The sequence below is a fragment of the Eumetopias jubatus genome, unplaced genomic scaffold, assembly GCF_037043125.1.
Source record: "Eumetopias jubatus isolate StellerSeaLion01/CBP00866 unplaced genomic scaffold, mEumJub1_p1.0 scaffold_5, whole genome shotgun sequence".
Taxonomy (NCBI): Eukaryota; Metazoa; Chordata; class Mammalia; order Carnivora; family Otariidae; genus Eumetopias; species Eumetopias jubatus.
In genome coordinates, this window is record NW_028274811.1 from 137,245,408 (window position 1) to 137,263,565 (window position 18,158).

Sequence of the window (18,158 nt, forward strand, 5' to 3'; positions counted from 1 at the left end):
TATTCCTTTCTTTTTCAGGCAGTCCTGTAAAACAAGCATCTAATATAAAGTAAAATCTTCTTTGTAATATATCAAAATAAAGATCGATATCTGGAATTCTGTATTTTCTACATAAACAACGGAAAATTCCACACACGTTATAGTAAAATGTGGCACAACTAAGTTATTAATTAATTAGCATGGCACCACATTATGACTGATCAAAATAGTTGAGCAAGGAACAATATAGTAGCTGCCTTCATCCTTCACGTATAAATTTAAAAAAAAGAAATCACCTTTTGATTTAAGAAAAAAAAGCTTTTGCAGAGTGTATTTGATTGGTATGCTTTAAACAGGATGTTGCAAATGTTCAGAATACCATGTGGTTAGGTGATTACCACAGTTCTGTGATTCTTAATTACCCAGATGAAGGCCAAACGAATCAGTAGTCAAATGGGGGCAATTATCACATTTACAGAGAACATGACTCTCTGGTTGGAGTTTTCTGCAAGCCTCATTTGCTGTTACAAACTCAGTAGTAGATCATTTCAATACAAATGAAAATCGGATGATGCCATATAAACTAAATGTCATTGGTTTGGGGGATGGAGACAATATGGTAGAGAGTCACAGTTTTTCCCCAAGTTTGTTTTGGCAGATTTCTGGGTACAGAAAATGTGGAACTTGAAATTAAAATAAAAACAATTTCCTTCCAAAAGGCTTAGTTATGGGAACCACAACTCCTGGTGCTCTACAGTCCACTAAGATATATCATTCCTTTAAGGAACAAGGAAGGAAAGAAAGTTTAGAAGGGCTGCCAATGGTAAATTGTCATCTTTGTTGTCTGGCTATGTTGAAAATATAGATATTGAGAAGATTTTTCTGTCTGGAACAGCTGTAAAAATGCAGCCCACATGTCCCAAATGTCCAGCTGAATAAACTCTCTGTGACAATTGGCATATGTGCATACAGTTAAAAATCAAAGAGAAATAGAGTCTTTTTCTTCTAATAATTACGCTTTGTTATTAATCAAGAGTAATGACTCTCAGCAGCACTGCTTTAGTAGAGTTATAAAGATTAGAAATATAATTGACTCATTGATGCCTTGGATGTCCAAAAACTTCTCATGAGTCAGTATATTAAATGTTTAATTAGAGGCAATGATAATTCTTTTTCTGAGACATGTCCTGGCAGTGGTTTGGATTGTAGAAGCAAATAAAAGGGCTAGGAATAACCATGACTCATGTGTTAAAATGAATGCTTCTTTTCCTATGCAGCAGATGAACTTTCCTAAGTAGCCACTAGTACCAAATGTTGTTTGGTTAAACTTGTGCTATTAGAAGATTTCAAATCATTTACATGTCAGTAACTCTCAAGGGAATGAATATTTCCTTTTGTATTACCCACCAAATTAAAGTCCAAACTCAAACGCGCACACACACACACATACACACTACCACCACCTCCACCCAAGAACATACGCACAAACACACATATATGTACATTCACACACACACACACACACACACACACACACACAGGCACCTGTCAATGAACACACAAATCTTTCAGAAAGCGGAAGACAAGATTGAAAGGGCATTGAGTTTCTAAGAACAATAAAGCCATTTATATTTTATGCTTTCTAGGGTCTGAATTTTTTGTCAAATCACTTCGATTTATGTTCTCCCTCATCTCTCCCCGTTTTTATATGTCTTTCTCCCTTTCTTTTTAATTAAACCAAAATAGGATTATAAAATCAAAATTTCATTGTAATGACCACTTTCTTGGTACAGATCTAGCCATTTCAGGATTGATGGACTCTATCTTCATTGCCACATGATTTATGATTTCAATTGTTGCATAACTCAGTCAACCTTATAAGATTTCCACAAGAAAAGTAAAGTAGAAATATAGTGAGACATTCAGAAATAAGCATATTTATTGATTTAAATATTCTGTCTATAGAAGCATAACTCAAAAAAGGCATTTATTGTTTTATACATCTCTTACAATATCTATGATGTATCACTAACACAAATAATGGGTTCATTGACTGAAATGGATGCAATAGTGTGTGAATTTAATAACCAATTTTATTAGTTCTGCCTTGCCAATCTGTTCTTTTTACACTTCGGCAAGAAATAAAAAACAGGCCCCTTATTTTGTCAGTTATTTGCAGTGATTACATAAATATTCTATTTGTTTTGACCCCCAAAGATATGAAGTTCTAACCCCCAGTACTTGAGAATGTGATCTTATTTTGAAATAGGCCCTTTACAGATAATCAGGTTAAGATGATGGGTCTTAATCCAGTACGACTGTGTCTTTATAAAAAGAGATAATACAGACACAGGCACAGACCTACACAGAGGGGAGACAATGTGAGGACACAGGGAGAATGCCTGAGGCCACTGGAAGCTAACAGAAGATTGGAACAGATTCTCTCGCACAGCACTTAGACCCAGTGGCACTGTCACCCTGATTTCAGACTCATTTCCTTCAGAACTGAGAAGCAATACATTGCTATTGTTAAAGCTATCCAGTTTGTGGTACTTTGTTTCAGCAGCTCTAGGAAGCTAATACAATGGCAAATTGGTGTATCAAGGGGATTCAATGGGGAATGATGGTTATTTCAACCAATGGTGCTGGGATGACAGAATATATATAAATTCTCATGCTTACCTCATACAATAAATAAAAGTATTCAAATGGATAATGAACCCAAACATTAAAGGTAAAGTTGTAAAAATTTTAGAAGTAATAGCATGTAGTCTTTGTTTATTTTGAAATAGGCAAAGGTTTTTTTAGATAGGATATAAAAAGCAAACACAATCAGAGAAAAAACAAAACTTCACTGAAATTTAAAACTTCTTCTGTTTGGAGGATACAGTTCAGGAAAATGATAAATGATAAAGTAAGATACCAAATTTGGAAAACATTTCAAATCCGTACGCCTTACAAATGATTTGTATCCAGGATACATTAAAACCAACAAACATGACTATCATTACTCTGTAAGAAGGCAAACAGCACGATTAAAACACACCTTCCAGCTTCTGCCTAGAATATAGAAATGTAGAAAGAGCAAAGATTACACGTTAACAAAAACTAAAAAGTGGCCAATCTGTAAAATTACAATTTTTCTTGGACCCAGAAGAGAGCTGAGTTCACAGACACCAATGAGCCTGAAATCCAACTGGAAAGGCAACTTCAAGGAAAGGCTTGCTGTCTAAAATGAAGGTGGCCCACCATGCAAGGAAGTAAGAGGTTTTAGCTTGGATGCAGCCTCCTACAGACCTGCTAAGGGCTGAGTGGACAACGATAGTGATGTATAAGCCCTGGGTACGGCAGACACAAAAACAGTCTGCACCCACTTCCAGGCTCATCTTAGCAGATTTCCACTGGGCCTGAGAAAGATTCAAGGCATAGGAAGCCTCTACCAGTGAGTGGCCCAGGCACAGGAAGTGTATGGACAGAGTTTTGCACAGAGATCCTTCTCCTTTAATGGGGAAAAATAATAAGAAAAGAAAAAAAGAAGAGAGCTTTAAGCTGCTGAGTGAAGACCAGCAAACCTTGTATTTCCAGATACTGGGGAACACTTAGTAGATCATGGGTCTGGAAAAGAAATAAATATGCAAATAAACTCCACCCCTGGGAGAGAGGCAGGAAACTTTCCCAGGACAGATGATCTGAGAGCAACTACTTCTCTTTGACCCTACTGTCTTCACAGTGACCCTTCTGCATCAAGCATTTAATAAACAGCTGGGAGATATTATAGATATAATTATTTAAATTTGCTTGGAAATTACTGAGATGGCCTTATAAGCTCTTCCAGTAGTATGAACTATAACTTAGAACATTTCTGATGGGTATATTACCTCAAGAAATTAAATATATGCCAGACAGTTTTTAGGTGGTTTTACAAGCACATAGGATATGAAATACAGTCCATTAAAGAAAATATTAATTGTTGGAATAAATTTGGTTAAACGCGTGCTCCTAAGAAAGACAAATTGCAATGTAAAATCTGTAATAATGATTTAAATTATTTTTTGTTACTAATTAAATTCTGGTTTTGACAACCTTAAATGACCCTTCAATGTGTCCAATAATGCTGCATTCAAAAGTACATTTTTAACATTTATTCTAGAACGATTCTTAGAAGAAATTAGTACTTAAAAAGAATTCCATGTAAATATCAGTATAGAGGGATGTGCTCAAATGACTCCTCGGTGTAACACTTTAGCAAACTGTGCACGCAAGTTGAGAGAATGTTCCAGAATAAAAGAATATAAGGTGAAACAATCAAAAGATATAATGTAGGAACTAAAATTAGATCTCAGTTTGGGATAAAATTAACAAAGCTTTAGATTCATTTTTATACAATTGAGAAAATGTGAATTTATGCTGAATAATGAAAGGTATGTGTTATGTTAATTTTCTTAAATGTGATATTAGTTTTGTGATATATAGAGATATGCTTTCAGGACATGTAGAGGTAAATAAGATATATAAATAAAACAATATTTAAAATATTGAATTTACACGGTGAGTAATGAGTGATAAATGCACCATTCCGTATTTTTATATGCTAGAAAATATGTCTAATAAAAAAGATTTGGTGAAAAACTTTTCTAGGAAGAATTTTTTGAATCTGCATACCAGATCCATTGTCCTCTGGACTATCAATAGTTTAAGAATTGAAACCAACACATTTTCCTGTTTCCATGCTAAGCAATTCTAGGTCTAGTCAATAAAAACAGAAAAAAAAAAAACAGTTTAACTGTTTGCTCTAGTAAATAATTGCTCTTGGAAGGTAGGACTATGAATCAATTAAACCAGCTTACTTTTCAGGATTAGCAATTTGCTCACCAAGGCTCACTCCAAGACCCTCATCTTATTGTACCAACCATTGCAGAGAAATGCAAATGAAAACTACAATGAGATATCACCTTGTACCTGTTGGAATGGCTATTATTAACAAAGGTAAGAAATAACATGTGTTGGTAAGGACATGGAGAAAAGGCAACACTTACACGCTGTTGGTGGAAGTGTAAATTGGTGCAGCCACCATGGAAACAATATAAAGGTGCCTCAAAATATTAAAAAATATAACTACCATAGAATTCAGCAACTCCACTTCTAGGTATTTAATTGAAGAAAAGAGAAACACTAATTTGAAGACTCACGCATCTCTATGTTCATTGCAACATTATTTATAATAGCCAAAATCTGGAAACAACCTAAAAGTCTATCAACAGATGAATGGATAAAAAAGATGTGTGTGTGTGTGTGTGTGTGTATGTGTATGTGTATACACTCTTCCTCCTATAGACACACCCACTTCTGCCTACACACACACACACACACACACACACACACACACACAAATGGAACATTACTCAGTAATTAAAAAGAATTAGATTTTGCCATTGGTGACAACATGGATGGACCTACAGGGTATTATGTTAAGTGAAAAAAGTCAGACAGAAAAGAGAAATACCATATGACTTCACTTATATATCAAATACAAAAAAATGAACAAATAAAACAAAAACAGACTCACAGATACACAGAACAAACTGATGGTTGCCAGAGGGAAAGCAAGTAGGGAGATGGGTGAAATAGGTGAAAGGGATTAAGAGGTAAAATCTTTCAATTATAAAATAAATAAGACATGGGGATGTAATGTACAGCATCGGGAATATAGTCAATCATATGCTAACAGTATTGCATGGTGTCACATGATAACTAGACTTATTGTGGTGACTATTTTGTAATGTAAATAAATATTGTATCACTTTGTTGTATAACTGAAACTAACAGGATATTGTATGTCAATTATTCTTCAACCAAAAAAAAAAAAGCATTCATGTCATAAACTGATAACTCCCATCCAACGTCTTGATTTTTCAATGAGGTCCTAAAAAGCCATAAATATCTTCCCTTAATTTTCTCTTTTTAAAACAATACCAAAATGGGGCGCCTGGGTGGTTCAGCCATTAAGCGTCTGCCTTCGGCTCAGGTCATGATCCCAGGGTCCTGGGATCGAGCCCCGCATCGGGCTCCCTGCTCAGCGGGAAGCCTGCTTCTCCCTCTCCCACTCCCACTGCTGGTGTTCCCTCTCTCACTGTGTCTCTCTGTCAAATAAATAAATAAAATCTTTAAAATAAATAAATAAATAAATAAAATAAAACAATACCAAAATCTATCAAGGTGGTTTATTACTGCAATAAACCTAATAAATTATTTTTGCTTCAACAAAAGGGTTTTTTTGATAGTTATTTTGAAGAACTGGCAGTTGACATTTCTCATAGCTGGTTTATTAGATCAGGACACAATCACTAAATATAACGTGTAAGTCTCAACCAGATGTTAATGTAAAAGAAAAATAAAACAGTTTAAGAGAATTGCATGGGTACTGGGAAAATTTATTTTCTGATTATTAAATGACATGGAATTTTTATGTTATAGGTGTTATATATGATTCATAAATTATGTGGAAGAATAGTTTTAGTTAGGATGTGCTAAAATACTTTTTGGAAAAAATAAAATATTTTGGGGCAAACTTATTTGTTCACAGTGGTTATGTACAGTTTATTTATTTATGTTTTTTGAAGCCAGTTGACACATGATGTTACATTAGTTTCAGGTATATAACATAATGATTCAACAACTTTATACATTATGCTATGCTCACGCAGAAGTATCTACCATCTGTCACCATGAAAAGCTATTATAATACCACTGATTATATTCTCTATGCTGTGCCTTTTATTTCTGTGACTTATTCATTCCATACCTAGAAGTCTGTGTCCTTCACTCCCTTTCACCCATTGGCCATCCCCATATCCCCTCCCCTCTGGCAAACTATTATTTATTTTCAGATGATATAGCAAAACAAATGATGTATATAAAAAATGACTAGTTGTATGCAGAAAATTGTTAAACTTCTTTAATATAGCTGGAGGAAAATATGTAGGCTTGTTCTATTAGTTTTCAACCTTTGAGAATTTCATTAAAAATTTAGGAAATCGTTTCCACCAAAGCTTTGTAGAAACATATACCAGATTTATTGCCTTCTGATTGTTGATAGTGTCTTCAAGATGGTTATTTTGAGAACACTGAAGTTTACTGAAAATCCTGCATTTGGATATCTCAGGTCAAAAATATCAAGTATATATTTGCAATAACCCACCAAAGAGCTTTTCCAATTTGCTCAAATTCTCACACCCATAATCTGAAAAAAAAAATGCACTCATACACACACACACACACACACACACACACACACACACAATACAAATATTTACAATTAAGCATTACTTCCTTTTAATATTTTGAATCAGAGAGGAAGAAGGGCCAAATCATACACCTACTTATTTTAGCCTTTATTGCGGCGGGGGGGAGAGGTATTTTAGAAGCTTGAAAATGACAGAGCTCTTCATTGAAACACTCCATGAAAACTCACGAATTACAGCCTCTGTGCTTCCATAGAGTTATTAAAATTTGAAAAGGAGAGAAGGGAGAAGAAAAATAAAAAATAGTTTCTATCCTAGCTTACAAAAAAGGATCAAAACATCATGGCACTGACATCTGGACTTTCAAGCAGGTAAATAGAAGACCTATTGAGGATTGACAGCCCACTGACTTATATTTAATTCAAAATTACTATTCACGTCATCCCAAATTCCAGAGAAAGCAGCAATCTAGTGTCACAAATGCTGAATGTGAGCAAGATTGTTACACAAAGGCTAGTACCATATGTCAGACTTAAAATAGAAGCATAATTTTTTTTTTGGTCATGGATGGCAAAATGTCCAGTAATAGTGACTTTTGTTGGCATTTGCAATGCTAAATAATTTTAAGAAAATAATCATGGTTATGGCTTTCGTTTTAAATATAGCATAATTTTAGCAGGCATTTATCATGAATGGATAATTTTATCTAGTTAGAATTGCATTAAACACAGATATATATATGTATATACATAAATATGTGTGTATGTATGAAATATATATACACAAACTCATGTTTGTGTAGGTAAAATATGTTAACTATAGATATCTACAATATATATTATTATTATTATATATCATATATCCACATACATATATAGGGGTGTATTATATGTTATATATATTATATATATATATGTCTGTATTATGTACTATATCCATGTACAGGTGTGTGCGACATGTGTGTGTGTGTATTTCCTTGTGGTTGGAGGATAGCCCCCAACCACAAGGAAATCTCTGACTCAAATGTCAGTAGTGCCTGTTCAATTTAAAAATTTGAGGAACCATTATTCATTAAACACTTAAGAAGACTGCCTTTTTGTAAGAATTATACGCTTAGAATAAAGAAATATTTGGATTTCAGATTGCTTTCTGTCTTATAGATTTATACATCTGTAATTCTAAAGGGACTTGAGCTGAGACTGAGTAAAAAGGTTAGGGAGGTTTGTGTATACACAACCAACACAAAATCAAGAACATTGTCATGGAATTTGTCAGAACAGAGGTAAGAAACTGTTCAGAAATATATTGGTTATTTACTGCTGCCTAACACATTCCAGAAAACTTAGCAGCTAAAAATAACACGGATTTATTATCTCACAGTTTCTGTGGGTCAGGGGTGGAAGCACAGCTTACCTGGTCCACTGCTTCAGGGTGTCTCATAGGGTTGAATTGACGGTTTGGGCCAGGATTCTTATTTGAGGCTCAAGTTGAGAAGAATCTGCTTCTAAGCTCATACTACTGTTGACCAAATTCAGTTTTTTGTGGGTTTTAGGATTGAGGGTTTCAGCTTCTTGTGGGCTGTCAGCAGGAGACCACTCTTAATCCCGAGCCACCTGTTGGGAGGAGGCTGCCCTCAGTTTCTTGCCATGTGACTCTTGCTAACATGGCTGCTTGCTTCATAAAAGGATATAAACCAAGAAGGTCATAGAAATATTCTGTGAAACAAGTTATCATTTTTATAACATAACATAAATATAGAGTGGCACCTTATCACATTTGACATGTACTCTTGGTAGAAACAAGTCAAAGGTCTCACCCCTGCTCAAAGAAGGGATTACCCAAGGGCATGAATATTAGGTTGCATAGATCATTAGGTCATCCAAGAGTCTACTCACCACAAGAAGTAAAAGAAGTAATTGATGCAAAGAATACCCTATGCTCTCATTTACAAGAATCTGAACCTTATAGACAGAAGGGAGAAAACGAAGAATATCAATCTTAGATGGAATCACCAAAACTGCAAACAGTGAGTTAATTGTAAAGTAGTGGAAACTGTATTAGCCAAGGATTATATATTGCTGGGTACACTGAATAAAGTGGACTCTAAAGTAACACTTAGAATCAATGATTTCATAAGCAAAGCAAAGTTTAGATCAATAAGAAGTCTAAATGTGTTAACATAAGTGTTTTAAAACTAGCTGTTATATTAGAACATATGTTACCACTCACCTGTACTAAATACATTTTTGAATCACTTTAAATCAATTATACCAGATATTTTAGGGTTCAGAAAAAATGCTAAAATATAATTGTGTATGAAATGCTGTTTCCTTTTTCCTTGGGGACTGATTAAATACACCTGGAGCTAGTAGGAAAGAAGCATATTGACTAAATTGGCTATATATGTTTATTTTATTAATATAGATCACGGGGTGCCTGGGTGGCTCAGTTGCTTCAGCGTCCAACTCTTGATTTCAGCTCAGGTCATGATCTCAGGGTTGTGAGATCCAGCCTGGTGTCAGGCTCTGTGCTGGATGAGGAGCCTGCTTAAGATTCTCTCTCTCTCTCTCTCTCACTCTGCCCCAACCTCACCTCCCTCTCTCTCTCCTCATAATATATATATTACACATATATTTTATATATTATATCACACATATATATCACATATGTGATTTATATAATATATCACAATATTAATACCATGTTCAGAAAAGTTGAAAAGGGAAATAAAAAGAAGAGAAAATGCCAAGGGTGTTGGGGAGAAACAGAAAAGATAATTTTATTATAATGTAAAATTTGATAAAATCAGAAATTATATTTTACTCATATTTGAATAAGAATGAAATATAACAAAGCTTTAGGAAATATGTAGTATTTTTCCACCAAACCATTTTTCTGTTCTCTTCTATGTCTCATTGGGATCTTACTAGTTTTTGTTATCTAAGAATATTGTGTATTTATGACTAATAATGAGTAAGTGTGCATTTTTAATGGGCCTTATGATCTTCTTTTATGTCTCCTTACAGTGTTCACCTTTAATTATTCATATCTAATCATGTCTAATCATTCTTTAGCTTTTGTTTTGCCATTTAAAATATGTACGATGCAGAAGAAAATAGAGATAATAAATCTCAAATATATATTTTCAGCCCTGATTCCACTTTTAAGGACTTTTATCCTCATTTTTACTCTGTCTTTTGGAAACCTAACCTGTCCATAGTAAGCCTAAGTTTTTGCTGTTGGATAATGAGCCATTCCCTTGTCCCTCTCTTACGCTTTTTACACCCAATTGCTCATTATTATTATTTTTTTAAAGATTTTATTTCTTTATTTGAGAGAGAAAGAGAGAGAGCACATGAGGGGGGGAGGGTCAGAGGGAGAATCAGACTCCCCGCCCAGCAGGGAGCCCGATGTGGGACTCGATCCTGGGACTCCAGGATCATGACCTGAGCCGAAGGCAGTCGCTTAACCAACTGAGCCACCCAGGTGCCCTATTATTATTATTTTTTTAAATCTGGTCTCTTCTTACCCCTACAGATGCTTCCATATCTATACACCAATCTAAGACCTCTTCTGTGGTTGAAAGTTGAACACCTAACTGTATTTCCTATAATATCTAATTAGATATATAATAAGCAAATCAAACTTAAAATACCCAATCAGAACTTGCAATCATCCTCTGCAAACCCACCTATTTCTTGCCAGTGTTCTATTTCGTACTTTCACCATCTGCTCAGTTGCTCAAACTACAAATTGAAAAGTAATGTGTTGATTTTTGTTACTTGTTTTGTTTTGTTTTTTTATATCTAGCCTCCAGTCATTCAATAAATCCTCTAAGCACATACGTTCCAGATCAGAAGACATGGCCCTATCTCTACTGCTAAAATCTAGCCTCAGCCGCAGTAAACTTGTATCTGGATATAACAACAAATTCCTAACTAATCTTCCCGTAACCAGGCCGGTACTTTATAGTTTAGTTTAAGTTTCCCAAACAACACATGTGACTATGTTACTCTCTGATTAACATCTACTGATATCACTGATCCACTAGTAGCTTATAATTGATATCAGAATAAAATGCAAACCTCTTAATTTGACTTAGAAGAACAGAATAATCTGACTCATCACTATTTATTGGACCTCAGTTTCCAACCCTTTCCTTTCCATCCCTCTGTCTCAACCACCTTGCTGTGATAGTGTGAGTAATGGCCCCAAATTTGCATATGTCCTAATCCCTATAACCTGTGAATGTTACCTAATGGGGAAAACAGACCTTTGTGGCTGTAATTAAGTTAAGGATCTTGAGATGGGGTGATTATTCTGGATTATCTGAATGAGCCATAAGGGCAGTCACGAATGTCCTTATAAAAAGGAGGCAGATGCAGATTAGACCACAGAAGAGAAGAAGATCATATGACCATGGAGACAGAACCTGGAGTGTTGTGGCTATAAACCAGGGAATGCTGGCAGCCACCAGAGCTGGAACAGGCAAGGCCAAGGCCAAGGAATGTATTCTTGCTTAGAGCCTCTGGAGATAGTGCAGCCCAGCTGATACCTTGATTTTAGCCCAATGACTTCAGACTTTTAGCCTCCAGAACTGTGAAAGAATACTGTACTGTTGTTTTAAAACACAGTTTGTAGTAATTTGTAGTTTGTAGTAATTTGTCACAGCATCCATAGGAAACTAATACCTGTACCTTCTATGTCTTTTTCAAGCAGTTTACGTTTATTACTTTGATTTTGAATGTTTTCATCAAGGTCTTTACATAGATGGTTCTTTCCCATCGGTTAGGTCACAGCTCAAAAGTTTCCTTTCACAAAAGCTTTTGCTAACCATCCTGGATAAGCAACATCTGTCTCCCAAACACTGTCAATCGGAGGAATCACTAGGTTTTCCCTTTCCTTTCTTAGGAATGTGTCTTTCACTCAGTGTGCCTTAAATGCCATGCATTCAATGTCTGTCTTTTCCCACAAGAATGTAAGATCTTTGTGATCTACAGTTTTAACTTATTAAATTGTCTTAAGGTAAGTTGATCTTAGTTTTTGAAATATCATCCTCAGAATAAGTTATTGAATGATGAATAAAAATAGGTTCATTTAGACCATGTCTATTTCTTGTTTTTCCCCTAAGATTGGCTTTGCTCAATCATATTCATTACAGAAACCTTACTAAGAGTATTTTGTGATTATATATTTCTTACTCCACTTAACTCTTCCAATTATTGCCACTGTCTAAGGATTGATTTAAGAAAAAATAAATAAGAAGCAATTATATGCACTGCCTTCTGCAGCATTAATGAAATTTTAAATTTCTTCTATGAAAAATAGCATAATTATGCATTTCCTTAATTACAATCTTGTATTATTTGTTTTTATAGGAAGTTCACATAAACAACCATTGATATTGTTGTTCAAGTAATGAAAATTCTCCTAACTACCTCCTATCAGTTTTTTTATTATTTCAGTCTAATTTGTTGAGTGATGCATTTTGTTTTTATTTTTCCCTATTATTCCTCTTCTCCTATCTCAAGACTTTTCATAATCTTCACTCCAGGGATAGACAAAGCAAATGAACTTGATTAGATAGCAGTTGCTACCTTTTAAAAAATCCAAGTATAACAAATAGCATGCACTAGGTTTGATTAGGGATGGAGAGATGGGGGGGAGTGTTAAGGGCCTTTAAGCAAATATGAAATGAGATATTTTCTCTTCCCTGACTTGGAAAGGGATAGAGATCTGCATGTCTTTCTACCAGACAACAAGCACATAGATAATGACCTCAGGTGTTCCCTAGCATCATCAAGTTTCCCTTGCCGCATGAGTTGCCCCAAAATAGAAGATCTCTAGAACTTGATGGGAACTTTCCAGATGGACCAATATGTTTCTTGGTAGTAGTCAGTAGGGACTGATCACTGCGATTGAAGAAGCATCAAAGTACTTTGGAGATATGTATAAGAATCTAGTATTTCTGTACAGTTCTTAAGCAGACAGTCTCAATCATAACTGGGATTTAATTTCCCATCAGCTCATTACAATGTAGTTTTGAATTAAAGAAACTATTTTTTTAGTAAATCTAAGAGTGAATGAATCATTTATGAGAGCAGAGTCTGAATTAACATCAAGTGGTAAGTTGAAGCTCAAATTATATGCATCATCTGAAGTTCTAGAAAACGTCTGACATTTGAAGGTCATATAAGAAAGAATCTTTAAAAAACAGAGACTGCTTTACATATAATTACACAAGATTGAAAGAACTGCATATTTCTCTATAGAGGTTGAAAGTTTAGAAGATAGTGGAGATTGTTGTGTATTCAACTGCTTCTTATTATTTGTGACCATTTCTTGCTTCATTACCTTTCTTTAGAAAGAGGTAATAAATGCAAAATCTTCTGTCAAAATTCAATCTTTGTTCTTACATTACTCATACCTGATTTCAGCATAAATGTCATGCACTATGTAATGTGAATTTTTCAATAGAACTGAACACAGACTTTTTTTTTTAATTGAGAGAAAACGTACCTACTTGCATTTTTCCTTCCCAAAGCCACCCAATCCTCTTTCTGATGTGAACATTATACATTCTATAAAATATAGTTTATATATGCATGATAAAATACAAAGACATTGTACAAATACAGTGGGAAGCTTTAAAATATATCATACCAAAACATGCTACCCAGAAATATAACTTTTATTTAGAAACTCCCACATAAGAACGATGGCAGCAACTTGCTCAATAGACCTTCTTGTCTGATCCAAAAGTGCTTGTACCCACATTGTGAATTCAATAATGGACTATAATGAATTCTTCCCAAAAAACCATTGTGTAACTCTTTGCACATCTTTATGAGAAATTCATCTTTAAGGAGGAAATTGGAATTCAATATTTAAGACATTTGAAAGGAGAAAGTCAATAAAGTGATAAAGATGAGATGGATGGTAAGACCAAAGTAGTGACCCTGAGTCTTCATAGGTTGAGTTTGTGAAATGTTGCATAGCAGCTTATTGAGAAGGGCTTTTAAAAGGTCATTATTCTATTCTACTGAAAGTATTGAGAAGCCATTTTTTTTAACTGAAAGTTTTTAACTCTCAAATTTTTCCTATATGTTGGTTTCTTCAATTTTTCAACATTGATATAGTACACTATGACGTGTTTGCTCTTGCTCAGCAGTTCTGCAACTAGGATATACTTGAGAAGTACCAGAGGCCTGTTTTCATGAGGGAGCAGTAAGTGACCCTTCCCCCTCCTAATATCCAGCTGCTGTGTTGCTGGGAGAGAATCTTGCACCATCTCCATATGGGTGTAAACAGCCAGGAAAGCAAGGTTGGGTAGAATTTATTTCCTAACAGGAATTGGAGAAGAGCAGGAAGTCCCCAGTGGCAGCCAAGATTATTCAACCCAACAGACATATGACTGCAGGATGTTTATAAATAAAAAAGTAACTCTGATCCAATGGAAATATGAAAATTACCAAAAAAGCAACCACATATGTTCATGTATTGGTTTACTTGACCAATCCTGATGAATTTCACCCATCTCCTCTTGTAGGTAAAAGCTGCAGTCTACTCTGCAAACTCCCTGATGACCCCATTCATGCTCTAACACCCCAACATCCACCTTTGCCCTTTACATCTCAGGGACACCCCCCCTTTCTCTCTATGACCTTGAACATCCCATCCGCTAAGTTAGTCTTCCATTTAGAAGACTTCCTCCCTCAGCTTGTCCTCTAAACTCCCCTGAGGCTGCTGGAAATTTTCACTATCCCCCTTCATGAAAATATCTGCCTACCTTTGTTAACTGCAAATAGTAGTTTTTGGATTTAATTGTTTCAGAAGGGAAGGAAAGGGAACAATAGAGAAGAATAGATAAAAGTCAAGATTTTGTTTTTTTCTGTTTCAAAATGATCCTGAGTTTTTAGATGACTAAAAAGTAGCAATAGTTAGATGTAAGAATAAAGCACTTACAATGGTTGGAACCAAGGGTAGGCTGACATACATAAATATTAACTAGTCATTCTCCATTTCCATTTAGTTATTGTATATATATTGATTTTTGTTGTTGTTTTCGGCTTAATGATTTGCTTTATTGATGACTATTCCCTTGATTAATTATATGTGCCATTTATGCCAATGAGAATTCTTGGCATCCAGGATGGAGGGTAAAAATTTTGATCAGTTAGTGGAATAGACATGTAAACTTAAGTTAACAATATTAATCAGATCGAGAAAAGTAATACAATTTAGTAGTGGAATGAAGGAAAAAAGATCAGAAAAAAAAGAATCATGTAGTCAAGTATCTATTGGCAAATAATAAAGAAGATATCCTATGGAAGTACTCATATATAGGACCAAGACACGTGTGAGTATTGGGCAGGAGGAAGAGAGAGTGACAGACTCATTCTTTATGACCTTTCATCTCAATGCAGTTTAAGAATTCCTGGTTGTCAATATTTGCCAGACTAGAGAGGTAATGCTATTTAAAATGTTTTAGATATATCAAATTCCACCAATCCTTTAATCTCATGAACTAAGTCAATGGTGAGGTTATGTTCTATCTGCATATTTAAGAATCATTGGCGATTTTAACTCTGCACTTTTCTGCTGAACTGAGTTGCCAGAGGAGTAGATATTATCATCAAGATGTTCTAAAATCATTAACACTTTTTATTTGCGTGTCCGTTTACTCATGAAATGCATTGGTTTCAGTTTTTCTTTTGGTTGTTTCCAAAGCTAATTTCAATATTATAAATATCTTCAATATATTTATGCATATTAAATCACTATATCACTTAAATTTGAATAGATTTAAATTATATGCTTGAGAGAGGAGGATGTTTGTCAGATTGGTGAATATTATGTTTCATTCCTTCCTTTTATTTTTCAGAGTAAGCAAGCTTTATCTACCATCTCAAAGTTGTCTTGCTCTATAACTAAGATTTTAGTCTAAGTTTTCAACATAAAGAAGAGCTAGAGCTTTATTGGACTGATATTTTGTTTAATTGGCATGATACTCATGGAATGGTTTAATATTCATATCATCATTTATTAAAACTAACATTATATTTAAAAAAAGATATGATTTAATATATAGAAAAATAATTGAATACTACTGATTTTTCTTTTAAGAAAAAATATAATATATTAAAATGCTCACTTGGATAAAAGTCAGATAATATGTATGATGAGTTCAGGCATGACATTAAATGGCAATATTTAGAACAAATAACTCTGGTTATTAATTTCCATCTGTGAGAAATTAAAAAGTTGAAATGAGTTATCCCCAAGATTCCTTCAGCTTCAGAATTCTTTGATTCCTTTTCTATTTAGTAATTTTGTCTTCCTCCATCTTCTTTCATTAACTGAAGCCTCTTTTATACATAACATAAAAGACTACTCTTTTTTCTCTTTTCCTTTAGATCTATCTCTAGCTTTCTAAATACTGTTTTTCAAGGTTACTTTTCACTATTATTGTTTTTGTGCATGTGTGAAAATGAAAACAGAACATACTTCCTATTACTTAATGTATTAGTTTTTGCCACAATAACCCTGCGTATTGAACCACTTCTTCAATTCACTAGCTTCCCTCTGGTGGCGAGATGATTCAGCTTTCTGGCCACATCTAGTGCATGGAGTCATTTAATCAGATTTATCTTTCAATGTGGGCACTTGCAGGGATGAAATAAAGTCCCAGAGTCCCACTTTCTGGTTCAGCATGTAAGGAGCTTGGAAGTCACCACTCTGTCCTAACAATAAGTAAAAAACTGAACAAACTGAAAAATTAGCAATTCTTCTTAGCTCTGTAAGAGAAATTAGGTCACCAGGCAAATCGCTGTCCCCCAAATCAGATAGACCAACAGGGGGATATAGAGAATTATACTGTACTAGAACATAAACCCACTAGCAGTAACCTCCATGGGAACCACTGCTAACGTAGGAAAACCTGAATCATAATTGATTAATTTCTGGAGTCTCAGTGTGAAGAAGTTTGAGAGATAAAAACTCCAGGAAAAAGAACCATCTAGATAGAAATGCAATCATGGAGAGGGGCACACTTTTGTGAGTTTTTACCTTGTGGAAGGAACTCTACTGAGTCTCACATCCAGTATCAGAGAAAAATCTCATGCTTCTGGCAGAGGGAGGTGAAAGAAACCATTTTGAGAGAAGCCATAGCATTCTATTCTAAAAATGGTCTGCTCTCAGGAGAAACTGCTTCACCAGAGCTCAACCAGTTGACATTGCATCAGAAACTAACTGACTCAGGGGAAGGGAAATACCCAACTTTGGCTTTTTCTAGATACCCATGTGGGAGAAGAGAAATAGATGATTCCAGCCCACCATTCTCCCAACTAAGTTGTGTGTGGGGGTAGGTGATACTGAGATGCACTAGTGAAGTGCACAGACCAGAGGCACAGACTCACTAGAAGACTGAGACCTAATCAGAGGAGTAAAGAATGCTTCCCCACTCCCCACACCTTACTACTACATTGCTAAAGGACTATTTACAGTAGGTCCTTGACCTAGTACATCATGTCAGACTATTGAGAGAAAATTATAAGACGTACTAAAGGCAAAAAGCACAGAACAAGCATCAGAATGAGATTCAGATACAGCAAGGATATTGGAATAACCAGACCAGGAATTTAAAATAACTATGATTCAAATGCTAAGGGCTCTAAAGGATAAAGTAAACAACATGCAAGAACAGATGGGCAATGTAAACAGAGACATGGAGGGGTCCCTGGGTGGCTCAGATGGTTAAGTGTCTGCCTTCGGCTCAGGTCATGATGCCAGGGTCCTGGGATCGAGTCTTGCATCGGGGTCCCTGCTCCTTGGGAGCCTGCTTTCATGAATTAAAAAATAAAAAAATAAAAAAGACGTGGACATTCTGAGAACCAAAGAAATGCTAGAGATCAAAAACACTATAATAGAAATGAATAT